At 43.8% G+C, this 17,370-nt stretch overlaps 3 pseudogenes; all 3 read left to right on the top strand.

The window, feature by feature from the left end:
• The first annotated feature begins 6,235 nt into the window (after nucleotides 1-6,235).
• LOC141267428 (5S ribosomal RNA) lies at nucleotides 6,236-6,355 on the top strand (annotated as a pseudogene).
• A 932-nt stretch (nucleotides 6,356-7,287) lies between these two features.
• LOC141269669 (5S ribosomal RNA) lies at nucleotides 7,288-7,396 on the top strand (annotated as a pseudogene).
• Nucleotides 7,397-9,095: 1,699 nt separating this feature from the next.
• On the top strand, nucleotides 9,096-9,214 carry LOC141268806 (5S ribosomal RNA; annotated as a pseudogene).
• Nucleotides 9,215-17,370: the final 8,156 nt, after the last annotated feature.

Below are 17,370 nucleotides of genomic sequence, written 5' to 3'. Positions count from 1 at the left end.
TCCTATCAGTAGTGAACCAAAAATACACACACAACTAGCGCATGTCAACTAGACACGATGGCTGAGGCATAGAACTCAGAAAAATGATTATCGATTAACATGCCAAATGAATTTCCATAATTAACCATTTAACATTTCCCCCTTTTTTGAGAATAAAAGGACTTTAACTGAAAAATCTCAAAAGAAGATACATTCATCAATCATTTTTTCTTTCCTTCTTCCTTGGCAATATCATTAAATTTCCATAATAATAATAATAGTAATAATAGTATCAATATCGGATTATTGTTATATAATGATGTGAATTCATGTTATGGTAAGCCGCGACTAATATTCATTTAATATGTATAATTATACTTCCCTATATCTAAATTGAAGCAATCGCGGGTTCAATCGTCATCATCTGATGTCATCGGGTCGTCGTCTCGTCTTCTTCTTGGTTCTTTTATAACACAGTCTTTAGAGGAAAACTCCTTTGAAATAAATTACAGCATGTAGATATTGTACAGTCCATAATTGTGTTCATTATTGTTCAGTCCATAAACTGTACTCTTTATTAGAAAGATCATGTGTGTCAGTTGATAAGAAAACAAAGTCCATGGATGAAATGTAGCTTTAATATCTGTGCAGTGTCACCTGGACTTACGTTGGATCGTCTTTGGAATCTTCCGTGTGTCCGCACTGGTCTCGTGTCACTTTTGGAACAGATGTGAAGTCTTTGGTCAGTAAAGCAAGGGTTAACTTGACACTTTCCTGCTTTATATAGCACCATAACCAGTACTCAGTCCTTTATATACAGGACACATATGCCAGGTATTACCTGTTCACCAGCTTTCATTGAAGCGTTGCAGGTGATAAGAAACCAGTGGAACGTGATGAAACTTGAACACAACACAGTACATATAGGATCATCGTCCTCTGCCGTCCTGGTGATCAGTGGTGTGAATTGTATTGTATGTAATGGACACAATCTATTACAACACTCAGCATTCACACCTGTTACCTTCTGAGACGTCCGGATATCAGTTGCTTCTTCTTGTAACTTTTGAGAATCTCTTTGATTTATAAAAATTAAAAGTCTTTATTAAGATAGAATTCATAATTGCGATGTCTTGATTGAAGTCTTCATTCCCTAATCTGATACCAAATCTGGCAGTTTTTCCTAACCTATAATATCACAGCGTACCATAGCAATCAGTAATATCCATCTAATTATTATCAAAATATTAAAATAAATTATGTTTGGAATAATAAACAATAATAGATAATAATTCATTATCAATCAAGTTCTCCATATGATAGAACATTTTTATGTCATAGGTGTAATTACCTTTTCCAACCCATAGGTGTCAGTGTATTTTGAAAAAACAAGTTTTTATATCTTTATTAAACCAATAATATCAAAGAATGTATACTCCTAAACCAAAATGAATAAATATATGAATGTATGAATGAATGAATGAATGAATAAATGAATGAATGAATTGTTGTGTTTACTCAGAAAATGTAAACATTTTTTTCCTTAGCAATATATATTTAATGAAGCAATACTCTTGTATTAGACATTACTTTATTAAATATTAATGTGTTTTCTCAATTGAGATATTGAACTCAAATAAAATCAAATGAGAATTAAAAAATGAAAAAATAGAAAAATAAGAAGTATAAAGTAAGAATAAAATTTTAAAAATGAAAAATAAAATTAAGAGTAAAAATAAGAATAAAAATAAAAATAAGGCCTTTAAATTTTAATGACAAATGCAGAGTAATTATATTCTCCATAAAAAATACCCTTATATCTCCATTATCTGGATGATTTCATATTTGTCATAACCTTGTACCACCAAAAAATATTAAATTATGCAACTTTGCATGTAATACCCTTCTTAATTATACCATAGTACCTTATTATTATTTCTTCTTTATTAAAATGTGTGGAAAATAAGTATTGATCAAAAGTGATTATGTAATCAGGATCAAAAACACATTTTCCCCCTTAATACCAAAAATATTATTTTATAAAATTTATGTATATATCAGAACCAAATTAAAAATAATTATTCTTCTAGAAATATTGTGCATAAATTTCATATCGATGAGTAGCATAGATTTGACTAAAGAGAGGTGTGTACCTATTTAGGTAACCATTAAAAATAATATTATAGTTATTCAAGAATATTATCATGTGGAAAATTATTCTAAATATAAGTTTGCTTTGTAAACCATTTTGATGTGTGGTTGCCCTTATCCACTATTAGTTAAATCAAGAAATAATAATTATTAAAGAAATATAGAAATATACATATGTAGATAATACCTAATTATGTATTATAATTTCCTCAGAATTAAATATATTTTTGTACCTTCACATAAAGAAACATTTTTTTTTTCAAACATACAAACATACGAGGCCTCTGTCACATCAATCACACTTAGCAGCTGCTGATTTACTCATCTGTCACCTTCACTCTGACATTCACAGATCTGTTCAACTCAAACATTCCACATATGAAGTTTTAGATATATATATATATATATATATATTTTACCCAAAATTGTTGTATCCCAATTTATTAATGCGCATTGCCATATCAATTGAATATCTTTATATTTCTTTGAATATTCCCCAAGTACATATTATATAATATGAGAGTAAGTCACTGGAATTTCAGACACTTGAAAAAACTCTTGTCTTAGATTCTTTTTTCACTGGCTGCCCGGTCTTAAGTTACATCAGTTGAAAATAGAATGAATGGGATCCTATACTATTAGCTCAAAGTTCAAAGGCCGCAGCTGTCACACGTCATGCTGTAAAGCTACTTTAATTTGCACGAACACTTCATGCACAGAAAATATTAGCAACACAAAAGAATTAATAAGTATTACATATATATTATAGTTCAACTAGATATATTGTTATTATTTTAAAATGTTATACACATAAAATCATGCAATTTTTTCACTTCCTGTGTGAATAAAGAAATAAATCAATTTTAGAGTTCTTTGATCAAATCCTGCTTTGGAATGAAAACTCTAAGGAAATATAAGAAAATAAAATTAAATATCAAATTCATACAGAAACAGAATTATTTAAATATCTTATACATATATTGGTTGGTTCTAATGTAATTCAAAATATTGCTACTTAAATTTATATATATGAAGTTCTAATTTATTAATTGATATATATATATATATTTTATAAACGTATATATAAATACAATTATACGCAATCTCTACTTAGACAAGTGTATATATATATATATATATATATATGAACTATTAGAAACTATGTAACTACAATTTTACTGTATGAGATTATAAATAAATATTGAGACATTGTATTACATTTTGATACAACATTATAATTACAGTTTTTCCTTAGCCACTCCCTAAACCAAATCTTCTGTCTCTCTCAAATATCTCCAGGAACGCCCTATTTAGGAAAGACATTTTTCTATCCTTCAAAACCTCAGAGAACTGCCTGTTCTTCTGTCCACATTACATTACGTCACAGTGAGTTGGTCGTCTCACCTGTCTCTGTCCATCAGTTTCAGCCATTTTCCTTTCTAGAGAATCACAGTTCTGACTGAGAATTAACTCATTCTGTGGAGAGATGGATCTTTGCACTGGCTGATATGGCTTATAACATATATGAAATCTTCTGCGTATTTGATAGAGTTCACTATAGGGATGACTCAGTCTAGGAGAGTTTGATATTGGCTTTTGGTAAGATTTTACCTTTCCTGGTTTTATAAATTTAGCTTGATTTATTTTCTTTTCACGATTCTCATGTTTTCTAACAGAATCCAGCATCTGCGCACATTCAAATAATGAATTTTTTTGTGATGCCATAACTTGGGAAACTGAATTTAGGAATTTGAATTTTTGTACAAAAGTTGTTATCATATGTTGTACTTTTCCATTTTTGATGAGAGCTTTGTACAACCGTTCAAATATGGACATGCATGTATATGTACATTCCTTCCTACCAATCCTTAGTTTCTGCAGATCTTCTATGTTGGGAAAATCCTTTGTGACACAATAAATCAAATATCTTAATCTGTCCGAATCATTTTCCCATCCATTAGGAGAGTCATTTTCACAGGGCATTAAATGTAAACGTCTGGACAATGTCACAGGAATCCATATTTTAAATAATTGATTCCTCTCCTCATTGGATAAATCAAACTTATCAGAGAAGCTCTCAAATGTCTCTGAACTTCTACAGGCATGGATTTTGACATCATATTTTGGCATGATTTTGTATAATTTCAGCAAATTTTTCCTCATTTTAATTTGGAGTTGAGCCTGGGTAATTCCAGAATTCTCTGATATTTTTAGTGGCTCTTGTACGTCCGTTCCTCCTACGTCACTCACGTCTCCTCCCACATCACCTAGTATGTCGGTTTCTCGTATGTCAGTCATGTCTCCTCCCATGTCAGGTTTCTGTATGTCCGTCTCTTGGTCAGACCCAAGGTCACCTTCAGTTACAGACACGTGTCTTACTTCTTGTTCATTTTCCACATTACAGTCAGAATCAGTATCACCGTCTGACACTTCTACACTATTTTCCTGCTTAGAAATCTCTAACACAAGACTATGAAAAAAATCTACCAAATGTAGAATATTTCTCAATTTCTGTTTGTCTCTATTTACCAATTTAGAAGTTAACTGTAAATTCTGCAATTCACATTCTTTGTATAAACTGAGCCACAAAACTTCTATGTCATCTCCTACATTACCTTTGAAATTAATATTACTTTGTTTAGCAAAAGAAGAAATTATATCCATATTTTGCCTACCTTAAGATTCCTTGGCTTCTCTTTATCAGCACGTCCTGTCTTCAGTTCGTCTGATTCTTTTCCTGTGTGATTCTGTTCCTTGTTAGTACCTCTGCTTCCTGTCTTTCCTCAGTCTGTAGGTCCTTTCTGCTTCTCGTGACAAACTATTGAATTTACTGACACGTGAACAACAGCTGTTCAGCTCGTCAGGACTCCCCACTTGTTCACGGAAGAAATTCACTTACTTAATTTAAAAAACAAAAAAACAGGACTGGCTGGCTCACCATTGTAAAATAATACTCTTCCTGTATTATTTTTTTCTACTGAGGACTTCTCAAAGTATCAATATCACGATATTCTTATAAAAAATGTATGTATTTATTCTTGGATTGTCCATTAAAAAGAATCAGATTGCAGCAGGTACATACAATAATTAGTTATAAAGTAATTGTCCATTTGTCCATAATTAGCTTAATTGTTGAGATTCACCCATCTTTCCTTGGATCCTGGCTAGTAAATCATGTCTTTGTCCAGCATGTGTCCAGGCCTACATGTCATCTGCTTCTCAGCATGAAGATTCTGTGTCTTGTGGGGTGGGCAGAGCAAGAGAGCCCCCCCTTTCTGTACCATGGGCTTTTATAGCCAGTCGTATGGACACCTGTTCTACATATGGTAGTGAACCAAAAATACACACACAAATAGCGCATGTCAACTAGACACGATGGCTGAGGCATAGAACTCAGAAAAATGATTATCGATTAACATTCCAAATGAATTTCCATAATTAACCATTTAACAGAGACCGCCTGGGAATGCCAGGTGCTGTAGGCTTTTGCTTTTTCCTTCCTTCCACCAGCAGGGGGCACTCTCTTCTATGCCTTTTTTCCATTCCCTTTCACAAGTGCACACATTCATTCTCTTTTCTTTTTTTCATTTGCTTTCTCTCTTGCGCTATTTCATCTCTGCAAAATACCAGCATCCTTCTGATCACCGTGGGCCTCCAGCATTGTTGCTTCTTTACTTTTAATACTAGGCTCCTTTTGACCAGGACCGGCGTCTCCCGCGTGGCTGGAGGCAACCACCGGTAACCCCAAGCAGAAGACGTTTGCAGGCAACACGACCCTCCCCCCTGAAGAGCAGCTCAAAGTCACTGGCAACCATCTCACCCTCTTCCTTCATTCACCCTGGACGTCTCGCTCCGCCCCCAAGTTACGGGTCCAGCTTGCTCTTTCTGTCACATTACCGCGATTAAGGGTTTAGCCTGCAGGAGACCCTGCGCCGATCCATTTTTGAAGACACCTGATGTGGCGGGTGAATCACTGCTAAACAAACCACACCTGTAGGGACGGCACAGCCTTTGCATGGACCCTTCGGAGCCCGCCCCGTCACGGCCAGATTGCTCGCCACCAAGCGATCCTGAGAAAGGCTGGCCGGGCGATGGATCAAGCAGCGTCTACTGGCCATACCACCTTGGATACGCCTGATCTCGTCTGATCTCGGAAGCAAAGCAGGGCTGGGCTCGGACAGTACTTGGATGGGATACCTCCTGGGAACACCGGGTGCTGTAGACCATTTTGATGACGTTTTGCCCTACTGCCCAGCTCGGCAAGCATGGAACGGCGCCTTGCCGGACACCGACCTTAAGTAACTTAGATGATGGAAGCCCCAAGGCCTCTGAGACAGTTGGCAGCTAAGTACGCTACCCCGCCGCTCTTCACGCAGGCCTGACACCGAGCTCCTTGCCACGGCTAGGAGTGCTTATTGAGTCCGCAGCTCGCCGTGTGGAAATGATGGCGTTAAAAGCACCCGGGGCCGTGAAGGGGCCAGGCTTTCAGCAGGTGCCCAGGGAAGGTTTTGGATGCCGGCCGTCTAGCGAGGGCCAGCAGAAGTAACATGTTTCTCTGCAAAGAAGCTTGTGTAACCAAGCCAGACGGCTGACAAAGAGCTAACCTCAGTGCAAGGAAGGCAAGGAAGGAATTGGGGGGGGGGGGTGATTCCTGCTAGGGCCCTGAAATCATAAAACAGGCAGGAGAGTCTGACGCATGGTGACGGAGAGGTTGTAGGGGCAGATAGGGGGTGTTGTCACGTGCGAGCATATGTGCATGCTGGCTTGTGTGTGAGAGTGCGCTTCCTAGGTGTGGCGCTCTGCAGACAGTCAAAGGGATTGTTCCATTTCATTAAAAGTTAATCCCCGGCTGCAGGCGATTAGAAAGCAACTAACCGCGCTCTACTCACCCTACCCGGGTCTACCGGTGAGTATCGCCTCTGCTTCCGGCCTGTGGCATTGGCCGTGAAGCTGATGTTCCGTCGACAGCGCTGCAGCCGATCAGTGAGCTCAGCGGCTCTGAGTGGGGCGTTGTGTCTACAAGACCTTTTAAGGAAGCCAGCAAAAAAATTGAAGAGAAGGGAAAGCACAAAAGGACCTGGTCTTGCTGAACACTGGAAAGGGCATCCGGCAGCCAGACTTCAAAGTAGAAAAGAAGCAAATGAGAGGCTTGTCTCTGCCTACGGCCACACCACCCTGAACACGCCTGATCTCGGAAGCTAAGCAGGGTCGGGCCTGGTTAGTATTTGGATAGGAGACCGCCTGGGAATACCTGGTGCTTTAGGCTTTTGCTTTTTCCTTCCTTCCACCAGCAGGGGGCACTCTCTTCTATGCCTTTTTTCCATTCCCTTTCACAAGTGCACACATTCATTCTCTTTTCTTTTTTTCATTTGCTTTCTCTCTTGCGCTATTTCATCTCTGCAAAATACCAGCATCCTTCTGATCACCGTGGGCCTCCAGCATTGTTGCTTCTTTACTTTTAATACTAGGCTCCTTTTCACCAGGGCCAGCGTCTCCCGCGTGGCTGGAGGCAACCACAGGTAACCCCAAGCAGAAGACCTTTGCAGGCAATACGACCCTCCCCCCTGAAGAGCAGCTCAAAGTCACTGGCAACCATCTCACCCTCTTCCTTCATTCACCCCTGGACGTCTCGCTCCGCCCCCAAGTTACGGGTCCAGCTTGCTCTTTCTGTCACATTACCGCGATGAAGGGTTTAGCCTGCAGGAGACCCTGCGCCGAGATATTTTTGAAGACACCTGATGCGGCGGGTGAATCACTGCTAAACAAACCACACCTGTAGGGACGGCACAGCCTTTGCATGGACCCTTCGGAGCCCGCCCCGTCACGGCCAGATTGCTCGCCACCAAGCGATCCTGAGAAAGGCTGGCCGGGCGATAGATCGAGCAGTGTCTACTGGCCATACCACCTTGGATACGTCTGATCTCGGAAGCAAAGCAGAGCTGGGCTCAGACAGTACTTGGATGGGAGACCTCCTGGCAACACCGGGTGGTGTAGACCATTTTGATGACGTTTTCCCCTACTGCCCAGCTCGTCTAGCATGGAACGGCGCATTGCCGGACACCGACCTTAAGTAACTTAGATGATGGAAGCCCCAAGGCCTCTGAGCCAGGTGGCAGCTAAGTACGCTACCCCGCCGCCTTCACGCAGGCCTGACACCGAGCTCCTTGCCACGGCTAGGAGTGCTTATTGACTCCGCAGCTCGCCGTGTGGAAATGATGGCATTAAAAGCACCCGGGGCCGTGAAGGGGCCAGGCTTACAGCAGGTGCCCAGGGAAGCTTTTGGATGCCGGCCGCCTAGCGAGGGCCAGCAGAAGAAACATGTTTCTCTGCAAAGAAGCTTGTGTAACCAAGCCAGACGGCTAACAAAGAGCTAACCTCAGTGCAAGGAAGGCAAGGAAGGCAAGGAAGGCAAGGAAGGCAAGGAAGGCAAGGAAGGAATTGGGGAGGGGGGGGTGATTCCTGCTAGGGGCCTGAAATCATAAAACAGGCAGGAGAGTCTGACGCATGGTGACGGAGAGGTTGTAGGGGCAGATAGGGGGTGTTGTCACGTGCGAGCACGTGTACATGCTGGCTTGTGTGTGAGAGTGCGCTTCCTAGGTGTGGCGCGCTGCAGACAGTCAAAGGGATTGTTCACTTTCATTAAAAGTTAATCCCCGGCTGCAGGGTATTAGAAAGCAACTAACCGCGCTGTACTCACCCTACCCGGGTCTACCGGTGAGTCTATCCTCTGCTCCCGGCCTGTGTTATTGGCCGCGAAGCTGACGTTCCGTCGACAGCTCTGCAGCCGATCAGTGAGCTCAGCGGCTCTGAGTGGGGCCTTCTGTCTACAAGACCTTTTAAGGAAGCCAGCAAGAAAATTGAAGAGAAGGGAAAGCACAAAAGGACCTGGTCTTGCTGAGCACTGGAAAGGGCAGCCGGCAGCCAGACGTCAAAGTAGAAAAGCAGCAAGTGAGAGGTTTGTCTCTGCCTACGGCCACACCACCCTGAACACGCTTGCTCTCATCTGATTTTGGAAGATAAGCAGGGTCAGGCCTGGTTAGTACATGGATGGGAGACCGCTTGGGAATACCAGGTGCTGTAGGCTTTTGCTTTTTCCTTCCTTCCACCAGCAGCGGGCACTCTCTTCTATGCCTTTTTTCCATTCCCTTTCACAAGTCCACACATTCATTCTCTTTTCTTTTTTTCATTTGCTTTCTCTCTTGCACTATTTCATCTCTGCAAAATACCAGCATCCTTCTGATCACCGTGGGCCTCCAGCATTGTTACTTCTTTACTTTTAATACTAGGCTCCTTTTCACCAGGACCAGCGTCTCCCGCGTGGCTGGAGGCAACCACCGGTAACCCCAAGCAGAAGACCTTTGCAGGCAACATGACCCTCCCCCCTGAAGAGCAGCTCAAAGTCACTGGCAACCATTTCACCCTCTTCCTTCATTGACCCATGGACGTCTCGCTCCGCCCCCAAGTTACGGGTCCAGCTTGCTCTTTCTGTCACATTACCGCGATTAAGGGTTTAGCCTGCAGGAGACCCTGCGCCGATCCATTTTTGAAGACACCTGATGTGGCGGGTGAATCACTGCTAAACAAACCACACCTGTAGGGACGGCACAGCCTTTGCATGGACCCTTCGGAGCCCGCCCCGTCACGGCCAGATTGCTCGCTTTTATTCACACGCCCGGACTGACTGGCGTGTGCGGGAGTAGTGGTTCCACTGGACCATGAACCGGAGAGTGCCTGGAGGGGCGTGACTAAGTATCTGGCCGATCCGACCAAGGTGGCACGACGGCATACGACGCCAGTGCACCAAGGAGAAACCGGGCAGAGGGACCAGGTGCTACTCCAGGTCAAACTCCGGACACGGGGGTTGACCCACACAGGGATTACTGGAACAGGCAGGTTAGGCTGGCACAGACTGGTGGATATAAGCGAACACGGCAGGTATGCAGACGGGTGGATACAGGCGAGTATGCAGGCGGGGAGGTACTGGCCGAAAGGACAAGCTGGAGCACAGAGAGGACAAGACCCAGTACAGACTGGGTCACAGAAACAGAACCGCAGATGCGGTAGCCAAACACAGCAGAGAGGGAATGCCCGAAGCGGTGGGCAAGAGCAGAGCAGGACGGGACTGCCGGAGCAGCGAGCGCAAGCAGAGCAGGACAGGACTGCCGGAGCAGCGAGCAGATGCAGAGCAGGACGGGACTGCCGGAGCAGCGAGCAGAAGCAGAGCAGGACAGGACTGCCGGAGCAGCGAGCAGATGCAGAGCAGAAACCGCAGGAGTGGCAAGTAGAGATGAGCGTTGTTCTACTCGAACTGTTCGCCAATCTCAAATTCGAGCTGTTTTGGGCGGTGTTCGAGCCAATCGGCGAACACGAACAATTTGAGAAAAATTCGGCTGTTCGAGGTTATGTTCGATAACTGTTCGTGTACCAAAATCATAACTGGATTTTTTCTCAGTAATGATGAAAATTAATGTTAATACGCAGTTTGAGTGTACAGCGGGGCGGGGGGAGGGGCAGGGGATGGATCTCTGCAGGAACAATGAAGATATCCATTTTTTTTTCTCTTTCCCGCATTTGCAGTGGGGAGGTGCAATCTGTCAGCCTATCAGCAGCGCACACACGGAGCGAAGTGCTTTTTTTCACACAAGCAAGGGCATGTGTGATTGGCAGTGTATGTCACATGTCCTTGCCCTATAAGACCAAGCCATTTTCCCCGTCGCCACCATTTTCTCACTGCTGCAGCTGCGTGTTAGACGGCACCGCTGTTGCTGTGTGCGCTATACCTTGTTAATTTCAAGCCAATTTTCGCACAAATATACAGATAGCTTGGGAGTAGGGAATAGTTGTGATTGCAGTCCTTTTAAGGACTAGGTTACAGCATTTCCTACGACTTTTATCAAGCAGGTCTGTGCTCTTAAATAGATAGATTGTGGTGGTAAAGACTAATTGTAATTGGAGTCCTTTTCAGGACTAGGTTACATCAGTTCCTATCAGTTTTTGCCAGGCAGGTCTGTGCCAGTGCTGTGCAAGTTTTTTTCACAGCATTTGGCTGAATCTAGCAAAGCTAATCCTTTTTGGCCTATTGAGAGTGTGTTAGTCAGTGGAGTAGCCTATCTGTGTTGCAAGATATACCACCTGTGTATAGAATACCAATTTTTTTACTGCACCTAGTGAAGTAAAATCTTTTGGGCATAGCATCATTCTATTAGTCCATCTATACTGACCTCCATCAGGTTGCAAACTGAATATAATTTTTTCTGCATCTAGCTCTGAAAAAATATTTGGGCTTCTAGCAGTGTGTGGGACTTGGTCTATTAGTCCATCTATACTGACCTCCATCAGGTTGCAAATTAAAAATAATTTTTTTCTTCATTTAGCTCTGAAAAAATATTTGGGCTTCTAGCAGTGTGTGGGACTTGTTCTATTAGTCCTTCTATACTGACCTCCAGCAGGTTGCAAATTGAATTTAATTTTTTTCTGCATCTAGCTCTGAAAAAATATTTGGGCTTCTAGCGGTGTGTGGGACTTGGTCTATTAGTCCATCTATACTGACCTCCATCAGGTTGCAAATTAAAAATAATTTTTTTCTGCATCTAGCTCTGAAAAAATATTTGGGCTTCTAGCAGTGTGTGAGACTTGGTCTATTAGTACATCTATACTGACCTCCATCAGGTTGCAAATTAAAAATAATTTTTTTCTTCATTTATCTCTGAAAAAATATTTGGGCTTCTAGCAGCGTGTGGGACTTGTTCTATTAGTCCATCTATACTGACCTCCATCAGGTTGCAAATTAAAAATAATTTTTTTCTGCATCTAGCTCTGAAAAAATATTTGGGCTTCTAGCAGTGTGTGGGACTTGGTCTATTAGTCCATCTATACTGACCTCGATCAGGTTGCAAATTAAAAATAATTTTTTTCTGCATCTAGCTCTGAAAAAATATTTGGGCTTCTAGCAGTGTGTGGGACTTGGTCTATTAGTCCATCTATACTGACCTCCATCAGGTTGCAAATTGAATAAAAAAAATTTCTGCATCTAGCTCTGAAAAAATATTTGGGCTTCTAGCGGTGTGTGGGACTTGGTCTATTAGTCCATCTATACTGACCTCCATCAGGTTGCAAATTAAAAATAATTTTTTTCTGCATCTAGCTCTGAAAAAATATTTGGGCTTCTAGCAGTGTGTGGGACTTGGTCTATTAGTCCATCTATACTGACCTCCATCAGGTTGCAAATTAAAAATAATTTTTTTCTTCATTTAGCACTGAAAAAAATATTTGGGCTTCTAGCAGTGTGTGGGACTTGTTCTATTAGTCCTTCTATACTGACCTCCAGCAGGTTGCAAATTGAATATAATTTTTTTCTGCATCTAGCTCTGAAAAAATATTTGGGCTTCTAGCAGTGTGTGGGACTTGGTCTATTAGTCCATCTATACTGACCTCCATCAGGTTGCAAATTGAATAAAAAAAATTTCTGCATCTAGCTCTGAAAAAATATTTGGGCTTCTAGCGGTGTGTGGGACTTGGTCTATTAGTCCATCTATACTGACCTCCATCAGGTTGCAAATTAAAAATAATTTTTTTCTGCATCTAACCCAGCCAATAGTTTTGGCCTAATACCACAGTTTGGCCACTCAGCTCTGCTCGGTTACCATCCATTGTTTTTTTGTGCAAACAACTCCAGAGTTGTGAATTAGTTAACCACCAAAATGAGTGGAAAAAGGCCTGCTGCTGGTGGAAAGGGGAATAGGCGTGTTGGGAAGGGGAAAAAAGGTTGTGTCCGTGGGGTAGGTGTTAAAGCAACAGTAACATCTGCAGAAGAAAGACCATCTTCCAGCCAAACTAAAATGTCTACTTCTTTTAGCGGACAATGTGATAAGATCCCTTTCTTACGGCCACGCCAATCGCTACAAATTCCAGATGAGGCACAAAAACAGCAGGTGCTTCAACGGATATCAAGTGCTCCTTTAAGTGGGCTCTCCTCCACATCAACTTCAACATCACAAATACTCCAGTCCTCAAAGGTGTCACCCAAATCGCACTTGCTTCCTCACAGCTCCCAAATCTCCAGCTGCCCGTCTGAGTATGAGGTAGAACAGATGGTTGAGTCTGCAGAGCTGTTTACTCATACTATAGCCTGGGAATCAGAGGTCGACTCCAGCGCTTCTGTGAATCCAGACGAGGAAATGATCTGCACTGATGCCCAGAATCTTTATGAGTCGGATCCAGGACCAGACGCAGAAGGTTCTGACCATAATGTAGACCCTCATTCCCAAACTGTAACTCCTGTTGGTGGAGACAATGAGGAAGACGATGATAAGACTCAAATACCTGATTGGAGCGACAACTTTAGTTTTTTGTCAGGGCAGGAACAGGTTGGCTCTGAGGACGACGGGTGTGATAACGCACAGGGTGATGATGATGAGGTCGGAGATCCCACTTACTGTCAACCCACAGTCAGCCAAGAGATGAGGTCAGCAGAGGAGGTGGAGGAAGATGCTAGTGACGACGAGGTCAGGTTGCGCCTTCCTGGACAGAGACGTAGTACTGGAAGCACGTCAACAACTGCATCCTCAAACACAACTCTGCCTCTCACCACAAGTCGTGGTGGCTCTTCAGGTCGCATGGGTGCTAAGCCTTGCATAGCCTGGGCATTTTTTCAGATCGATAAAGATGACCCAACTCGTGTTATCTGTAACATTTGTCAGCAAAAGCTAAGTAGAGGCCAAAAAATACATAGTTTGAGTACTTCATGCATGAACCGGCACATGGACATGAAGCATAAGTTGCAGTGGGAAGCTCAGTGTGCTACAATGCGGCCTAGCCGGCCGGGCCAACCACCGTCTGCCATATCTTGTGCATCCGCGGCCTCTTCATCCTCTGTGACTGGGGAGACAGCAGTCACACCTGTTTTGGGGCGCAGACCTGCCACCTCTTTACCCGCAACAGCCAGCGTGATTGGCAGGTCATCATTTTCTTTGGAGGTGGTAACACCAGCTGGTCTTGAGCGCTGTCCGACATCGATAGCACCACCTTTGGATCAAGGCAACCTAACATGTCCGCCTGCATCTTCCTCACAGACTGGCAGTTTGCCGGGGACACCCTTATCAACCCCGTCTAAGCATAATAGCCAGCCCTCGGTCCCTCAGATGTGGACAAGTAAAAGACCATTTCCTCCTAGCCATGAGAAAGCTAAGAGGTTGAATTTCACCATCTGCAAGCTCTTGGCTACAGAAATGCTGCCTTTCCGCCTGGTGGACACAGAGGATTTTCGAGACCTTATGTCCGTCGCAGTGCCCCAGTACCAGATGCCCAGTCGGCACTACTTCTCAAAGAAAGGTGTGCCTGCACTCCACCAGCATGTCGCACACAACATCACCGCTTCTTTGAGAAACTCTGTGTGTGACAGGGTGCATTTCACCACAGACACTTGGACGAGTAGGCATGGACAGGGGCGTTACATGTCGCTGACTGGGCACTGGGTAACTATGGTGACAGCAGGACAAGGAGCTGCTGTCCAAGTCTTGCCGTCCCCATGAGTTGTGCGTCAATCCTCTTTATGTCAAAGTTCCTCCACTGCTTCTGCCTCCTCAACCTCCTCTCGGTCTTCCACCTGCACCCAAAGCCTGTCTGGTCATGCCACAAGCTTTCTAACTGCGCAGAAGGGATCCTGCACACCTCCTTACTATGCTGGCAGTAGGGCTCAACGTCATCAGGCGGTTTTTACATTGAAATGTCTGGGAAATGTGAGTCACACAGCTGAGGAGTTGTGGTCAGCTCTGGAGAACCAATTTCATGAATGGTTGTCTCCACTGGACCTGAAACCAGGGAAGGCCGTGTGCGACAATGCTGCAAACCTGGGTGTGGCCCTTCGCCGGGGCAATGTCACACACGTGCCTTGTATGGCTCACGTGTTGAACCTGGTTGTCCAGCAATTTTTAGCCCACTATCCCAGACTAGATGGCCTTCTGCAGAGGGCACGGTCGCTGTGTGCTCACTTCCGCCGTTCGCATCCCGCAGCTCAGCGACTTACATCTCTACAGAAGTCGTTGGGCCTGCCACTTCACCGGCTAAAATGCGATGTGCCTACCCGGTGGAATTCAACTCTGCACATGTTGCAGCGACTGTGGCAGCACCGACAAGCCCTGGTGCAATACGTTCTGACGTATAGCCTGGGCCAACGAGATTCAGAGGTGGGGCAAATCACGCTGAAGGAGTGGTCTCAGATCAGGGACCTATGCACCCTTCTGCACAGTTTTGAAATGGCGACGAAGATGTTTAGTGCTGACAATGCCATTATCAGCATGACTATTCCGGTGATTTACATGCTGGAGCACATGTTAAACAGAATTCGGAGTCAGGTGGTGGCACAAGAGGAGGTGGAGGAAGTAGAGGAGGAGGAGTTGTATGCGGAAGGGCTAACATCTGCAAGGTCCAGACGGTCGGCAGCACCAAGGCGGCAGGCATGTGAGGGTGGGGGAGATGGTTTTACCAGGGCGCATGGTAGCAGCCAAACTAGTGAGGAAGGTGCAGGAGCCCAGGAAGAAGTGGAGGACGAACTGATGGAAGACTCATCAGATGAGGGAGACCTTGATCACATTTCTGTTGTGCGAGGTTGGGGGGAGAGGACAGAGGAAGGAAGCATGATTGTTACCTCGCCACCAACACAACAGGGACTTGGTGCTCCTGGATGCGCAACACACATGAGTGCCTTCTTGCTGCACTACCTGCAACATGACCCTCGAATTGTGAGAATTAGAAATAATCCTGACTACTGGGTTGCCACACTGTTAGATTCCCGGTACAAAAGTAAATTTGCAGAAATTATTCCTGCCATAGAAAGGGATGCACGCATGCAGGAGTATCAGCAGAGACTGTTGCAGAATCTTACATGTGCTTTTCCACAAAATACCAGTGGTGCACGTAGTGAATCTCACAGTTCCAACTTGCCAACCGTGGGACCGTCAAGTGTTCAGCACTCAAACCGTAACAGAACCACAGTATCTGCTGGTAACATCAATTTTGCGGAATCATTTCACCACTTTTTTAGCCCATCCTTTGCAAGGCCACAGGAGACAAGAAGTCTGACACATAGTCAACGCCTAGAGACGATGGTACAGGAGTATCTCCAAGTAAACATTGAAGCCACGACTGTGTCACTGGACCCTTGCTCTTTTTGGGCTTCCAATCTGGATAAATGGCCGGAGCTAGCCACTTACGCCTTGGAGATCTTGTCATGCCCCGCAGCCAGCGTTCTGTCTGAACGTGTGTTCAGCGCTGCTGGTGGTGTGCTGACAGATAAGCGCACGCGGCTCTCCACTGATAATGTAGACAGACTCACGTTCATAAAGATGAACAAATCATGGATCCGAAACGACTTTTCTACCCCTGTGTCATCCTGGGGAGAGTAAAAGCTTGATGATTGGTTAAAATCACCCTACCAACCGTTTTAAGCTTTCAAATTACTAATCATGTTTATCTGTATCTTGACTGGAAAATAATTTGGGCTTTGTAGCAGTGTGCAGCACTGATCCTATTAGGCCATCTATAATAAGCTTCACCAGATTTAAAATTAAAAATAATTTTTAGCTGCATCTAGCCCGGAAAATAATTTTGGGGCTCCGAGATGCGCAAGACACATAAGTGCCTTCTTGCTGCACTACCTGCAGCATGACCCTCATATTGTCAGAATTCGAAGTAATCATGACTACTGGGTTGCCACACTCTTAGATCCCCCAAACTTTTCGATCAACCTTTTCATTTTAATAAAGACCAAAAAAATGGTCATTTTTGAAATTATAAGCATTAGCAGGTTGTTAGAAACTGAAATCAAACAGTTTTCAACTCAAAACTTTATTCGAGGTGATGTTACATTTTCACATAGGACCCCTTGTTCGAAAGGAGCTTCTGAACTCTCTCGTCCATTGAATTTGTCAGGTTTTGGATGGTTTCTGCTTCAATTGTTTTGCATGAGGACAGAATACCCTCCCAGAGCTGTTGCTTAGATGTGAACTGCCTCCCGCCATCATAGACACTCCTTTTAATGATGCTCCAAAGGTTCTGAATGGGGTAGAGGTCAGGGGAGCATGGGGGTCACACCATAAGTTTGTCCCCTTTTATGCCCATATCAGCCAGAGATGCAGATGTTTTATGTGCAGCATGAGATGGTGCATTATCATGCAGAAAAATGATCTTGCTGTGAAATACACGGTTCTTCTTCTTGAACCATGGCAGGAAGTGCTGTTTGAG

Source organism: Phyllobates terribilis, unplaced genomic scaffold, assembly GCF_046119375.1.
Source record: "Phyllobates terribilis strain yellow unplaced genomic scaffold, ASM4611937v1 Scaffold_4__5_contigs__length_816908805, whole genome shotgun sequence".
In the NCBI taxonomy this organism is placed as follows: Eukaryota; Metazoa; Chordata; class Amphibia; order Anura; family Dendrobatidae; genus Phyllobates; species Phyllobates terribilis.
The sequence above is the reverse complement of the archived record's forward strand: the minus strand, read 5'-3'. Positions and strand labels throughout refer to the sequence as shown.